We start from the raw sequence: 5,941 nt of genomic DNA, 5'->3' as shown, positions 1-5,941 counted from the left end.
TAGACTGACCTCTAGCACAGAGCTAGAGTTTGGGTAGCAAAATTCTTTGCATTTCCCTAGAGCTTCCTTCATTGCCTTGTCTGACTTCTGTTTGTCTTAGTTTTTCAAGAGTCATGTGATTCCTTTAGTGCTTTTCTCCAGTAATGGAGAGACTTCCCTGGTGGCACAGACAGTAAAGAATCCACCTGCAAGGTGGGAGACCTGGGTCCGATTCTGAGTCAGGAAAGTCCCCTGGAGGAGGAAATGGCAACCCACTCCAGTATTCTTGCCTGGGAAATCCCATGGACAGAGGAGCCTGGCAGGCTGCAGTCCATGGGGTTACAAAGAGTTGGATGCAACTCAGCAACTAACTCTTTCTAGTAATGGAGAAGGAAGGCGTTGTCTCACTGATCTTTTGTCCCAAATGCCTTTACACAGACGCTTTATGTGTAAGAGGGACCAAAGTACTGTTGCCTTTGGCCTGTGTGCTTGGCAGCCTTAAGAGTTTGGTGGTATTATTATTCCTATTTGGAGGGGAGTAAACTGAGGCCTGGAGAAGTGAAGTACCTAATGTCATAAGCTATGAAGTGGAGGAACCAGGATTCACACTAGGACATTCTGGCTCCCAGGTCTGTGCTGTTCTTTTTCTTTATTAATATTTATTTTTGGCTATGTCAGGTCTTGATTGTGGCACACAGGCTCTCTAGTTGTTGTGCATGGGCTCCCAAGTGCACAGGCTTCAGTAGTTGAAACACGCAGGCTCAGTTGTTCCATGGCATGTGGGATCTTAGTTCCCCGACCAGGGATCAAACCTGTGTCCCCTGCATTGGAAGGCAGATTCTTCATCATTGAACCACCAGGGAAGTCCTTGTGCTGTTTACCTCTACACTGCTCTTCCTTTCGTGATGCCAGCTTAGTGTCCATCATGTGATCCTGTAACCCTCGGGGTTTCCTGAGTTAGAACCTTGTAGCAAATGGAAAGGATGGCTCATCCAGGAACAACTTTTGCTTTTCTCACTGTGCTACTGAGTTTCCCAGAACATCCTCTTGGTGGAAGAATTAAATGGGAAGAATATTAATCTGATATTCCCCTAAGGGCACAAAATATAGGACTTTAAAAATGTCATTAAGATCAAATCTGGTCTTCTAAGTACAGGCAGAGCCAGGACGTGAATCCACACTGAGTAAAAGGACTGAGGCTGGAATTCTGCTGTTGCCATTTATTAGTTAGAACACGAGTGTGTTACTTTACCTCTCTTACCTGGCACTTGGTAAATACTAAAAAAGTGTTAGCTGTAATTTCTATATCACAATATTTTCTTAGCCCTCTACCTTTCCTTATGACAAAGCACGTTTAACTAGCTTTTATGTCAATCAGCAAGCTGCCTGATACGTCATTGAATTAAATAAATGTTAGTAAATATGAGACGGAACAGTGATGATGAAAAAATGGATACCCAAGAAGTCTAGATGGTCAAGGTGACTTTGTTTCTTTGTTAACATAATGACAAGTTGGAAGGAAAAGGAATGAGTCACACTGACAATGAAGTATCAATTTAGGGTTCATTTTAACTTATTATTTTATGACTCTTGCTTGTTTCCTGTTGCTATTCATTTCTTATTCATTGGGGGAACAATAGTCGTTTTTGGCTTTGTGAGTTTTGTATCTGAGACATTCACTTCAAAACATATTAGTCAAGCCTTTTCTTCTCCCCATCAGTCATCTCCAACACCAAAAATCAAATTTCCAATTTTTTTTCAGAAGTATTAGATGCGCAAAAATGTTGGCATGTGCTTACTCTTTTGGGATTACTTTTTATGAAGGTTCAATATAGGATTATTTTATTACAGAGAAGATGAATATGAAAGATCTTGTGGCAGTTGTCACTTTCCTTCTCTTAAAATGATGTTGTATAGAGAGCCTTTATGATAAAGGACGTTACAGTTGATGGACGATCCATTTTAAAGGGGAGAGTTTGATTATACTTTGTTGTTCAGTTGCTCACTTGTGTCGGACTTTTTGTGACGCCAAGAACTGCAGCATGCCAGGCTTCCCTGTCCTTCACTATCTCTTGGAGTTTGCCCAAACTCTTGTCCATTGAGTCAGTGATGCTATCTACCCATCTCATCCTCTGCCATCCCCTTCTCTTCCTGCCCTCAATCTTTCCCAGCATCACGGTCTTTTCCAATTAGTCAGCTCTTCCTGTTAGGTGGCCAAAATATTGGAGCTTCAGCTTCAGTGATGCTGGAGCTTCAGCATCAGTCCCTCCAATGAATATGTAGGATTGATTTCGTTTGGGATTGACTGGTTTGATCTTGTTGCTGCCCAAGGGACTCTCAAAGAGTCTTCTCCAGGACCACAATTTGAAAGCATCAATTCTTTGGCACTCAGCCTTCTGAGTGTACCATAAGGTCCAACTCTCACGTCCATACATGACTACTGGATATACTTTATGGAGTATTTAAATACAAATACTTTGTCCACTTTGTGCTGTGCCTTACCTGGGACTGCTGAATGCATTTTCTGTCTATACATATTTGTTCTTACCTCATGTGCCTTCTGGTAACACCCTTTATTATGCCTGGAATTCAAGGCACCTCTTCTATGATGTAATTGAAGTATGTCTAAATTCTTCAGTCTTCTCTCAGAGATTGGGGAGGCGTGGCATTGCCTCTCCCTTTAGTAAGCCAGGAATGTGGTTATTTGCCATAAGTGAAAGTGAAGTAGCTCAGTCGTATCCGACTCTTTGCGACCCTGTGGACTGTAGCCTACCAGGCTCCTCCCTGCATGGGATTCTCCAGGCAAGAATACTGGAGTGGGTTGCCATATCCTTCTCCAGGGGATCTTCCCAACCCAGGGATCGAACCTGGGTCTCCCGCATTGCAGGCAGACACTTTAACCTCTGAGCCACCAGGGAAGCCCAGTTATTTGCCATGCTGGGAGTCAATTTCCTCTTCTGGTATGCTTGAGGAGCCCTGAGTGTCATGACATGTATCACAAGTTTGTCCTGGTTATCTCTTGTCCCCTCACTTAGCTCATCACAGGTATCTGCTGCCTAGTAACTGAGCTTCCATGCTGCTGCCTCTCTCTGACCCATCCCCACACTATGGACAAGGGCCTCTTTTTTCCTTTTCTCTCTGTCTATTTGTATCACCACCAAATTTCCTTACATAAAGCTCTTCATACCTACATTTTTATCACCCTTTTGTATCTTGTTTTTTATAAAGTTTTGTATAAAACTTTATTTTATATTGGAGTATGGCTGATTAACAATGTTGTGATAGTTTTAAGTGCACAGCAAAGGGACTCAGCCATACATATACATGTATCCATTCTCCCCCAAACTCCCCTCCCATCCAGGCTGCCACATGACATTGAGCAGAGTTCTCTGTCCTATACAGTAGGACCTTGTTGGTTATCCATTTTAATTATAGCAGTGTGGACATGTCCATCCCAAACTCCCTAACTATCCCTTCCCCCTAGTCTTTCCCCTTATGATAACCATAAGTTTATTCTCTTAAGTCTGTGAGTTTCTTTCTGTTTTGTAAGTTCTTTGGTATCGTTTCTTTTTGATTCCATGCAGAACGGATATCATATGGATTTCTCTTTCTCTGCCTGACTGATTTCACTTAGTATGATAATCTGTGGGTCCATCCACGTTGCTGCAAATGGCATTATTTCATTCTTTTTAATGGTGGAGTAATATTCTATTGTATATATGTACCACTTCTTTATCCATTCCTCTGTTGATAGACATTTAGGTTGCTTCCATGTAAACAGTACTGCAATGAACATTGGGGTGCATGTATCTTTTTGGATCATGTTTTTCTCCAGATATATGCCTAGGAGTGGGATTGCAGGGTCATATGGTAGCTCTATTTTTAATTTTTTAAAGGAACCTCCACATTTTTCTCCATAGTGGCTGGCTGTATAGACAAGGTTCTCTTTATCAAAACTCTGCTCACAGAAAACTATGTTGTTTAAGGCTTGGAGATAACAGTGGGGGAGTACAATGCAGATAGGAGATTTTCAATTGGATATCAGCCATATTATGCTTTCAGTCCACTGGCCCTGCCCCTTCATTCTTCTTCCCTCCTGGCCTGCATCTGTGTTTCAGATCCCACCTATGCCCTTGCATAAGAGTCATCCTTTTCCTATTCTCAATCCTTTCTCCTCCGTGTCAGGAGAGGCAAAAGCCCTTTACAACCATAATGATCTTTGGCGAATGGATACTGGGGATCATAAAAACACTGTTGTACAACATCCTACAAAATCCATTGCCTCTCACTTGGAATCATCAGCTCCTGGGTTTCTCCATGAGTCCAGTCATGTGTGTGTCATACTCTTCAACCTGCTTGGCTGCAAACTATTTCCAATGTAGTGACTTCAAGAAGGCAATAAACATGTTTGGAGTTCTGCTCTGAAGATTAAGTATGGCTACAGGGTCAAACTTAGTATTTTCTTTGTCCCCTTGTCTGTGGTTTACAAAGGGTGATTATGACTGTGGAATCTGGAAGAAACATAAATGTAAAATATAAAAACAAACCATTGCACCTTTTCACAAACACTTGAGACCTAATTCCACAGGTCCACAAAACTCATGTGCCTAGCAGTAGGTGGGGTTCCATGTGTTCCAAAACAAAACCAAATACAACAGCAGCACCAATTAAGACTTTGCATCAAAGAACACTTAAAGTCCACTTAGTCAATACTGTGAATTTCATATGCAAATACTGTTTTTAAAGTTCTTCTGGTTTAGCTCTTTATTAATTAAATGATGGAAACAAGTGACATTTTTAGTTGCCATATGGGTTTTTTAGTGTACTGTTTGAAAAACATTATTATTGTCTGAGGAGAGACTTAATATTTAGTGACTTAATTCTAAGCTTTTCCATTTATTTCATTCAGTCCAGTATTTGTTTGGCCACACCATGCAACTTGCAGGATCTCAGATCCCTGACCAGGGCCATGCAGTGAAAGCTCGGGGTCCTAAGCACTAGGTCACCAGGGAACTCCCTTCTGTCCGGTTTTTGGACATATGTTTAATAAGTTCCTGCTGAAGGCCAGACCACCAGACACCAAAGATGATTCAGACCCAGATTGCACCCTAAAAAATCACCTCCTGGGGAGAATCAACATACATACATACATACACACACACGTGTGTGTATGTATATATATGTATATATATATATATAAATACAAGGTAGAGAGTTGTGAGTGCCCCAGGAGAGATTTGGATAAAAAGTTCATTTACAGCACTTAATATTCAAGAGCAGTATGATTCCTCTGATAGCACTTTCAACTGTCTAGGGCGTCCCACTTGATTTGCACGTCTTTGATACTACACTTGATCTTAGCCAAAAGGCCGAGAAGCGATTTTGCACGTCTTTGAATCTCAATAGACTGAGATTCAAATCCTGCCTCTGACACATAACAACTATATGACCTTAGAGTGTTCCTTTATATTCAGTGAAATTCAGTGTCCCCATTTATACACTGAGGTCAATAATTCCTCAGAGGGTGACCTGAGGATGACCTGAAATGACACATGTGGTATATAAAGTACTTGGCACATAGTAGGTACCTAGCAGGTGTCTCCTCTCCTGTTGCTCCATAAACAAACCAAGTAGATGAATAAATGTAAGTGCCCTAATGTGTGAAAATGTATTGGATAATCCAAAGGAGGAGGAGGTCACAGCTTCCAATCTAAGGGTATAAAAACTATATGACATATTTAAAATTTACTTTATCACAATGCCTTTGCTGACGGCCCTATATAAAATAACAACATAGTGTGTATACACACACTATGTTGTATATAGTGTATGAGGTAAAGAATCCACCTGCCAATGCGGGAATTAATTGATCGCTGGGTCAGCAAGATCCCCTGGAGGAGGGAATGGCAACCCACTCCAGTATTGCCTGGAGAATCCCATGGACAGAGGAGCCTGGCGGGCT

General features: G+C 41.5%; 1 pseudogene; it reads right to left on the bottom strand.

Annotated features, from left to right (window-relative positions):
- Window positions 1-5,209: 5,209 nt before the first annotated feature.
- Window positions 5,210-5,360, bottom strand: LOC138986580 (U2 spliceosomal RNA; annotated as a pseudogene).
- Between the last annotated feature and the right edge of the window lie 581 nt (window positions 5,361-5,941).

This window comes from Bos mutus, chromosome X, assembly GCF_027580195.1.
Source record: "Bos mutus isolate GX-2022 chromosome X, NWIPB_WYAK_1.1, whole genome shotgun sequence".
Taxonomy (NCBI): domain Eukaryota; kingdom Metazoa; phylum Chordata; class Mammalia; order Artiodactyla; family Bovidae; genus Bos; species Bos mutus.
The sequence above is the reverse complement of the archived record's forward strand: the minus strand, read 5'-3'. Positions and strand labels throughout refer to the sequence as shown.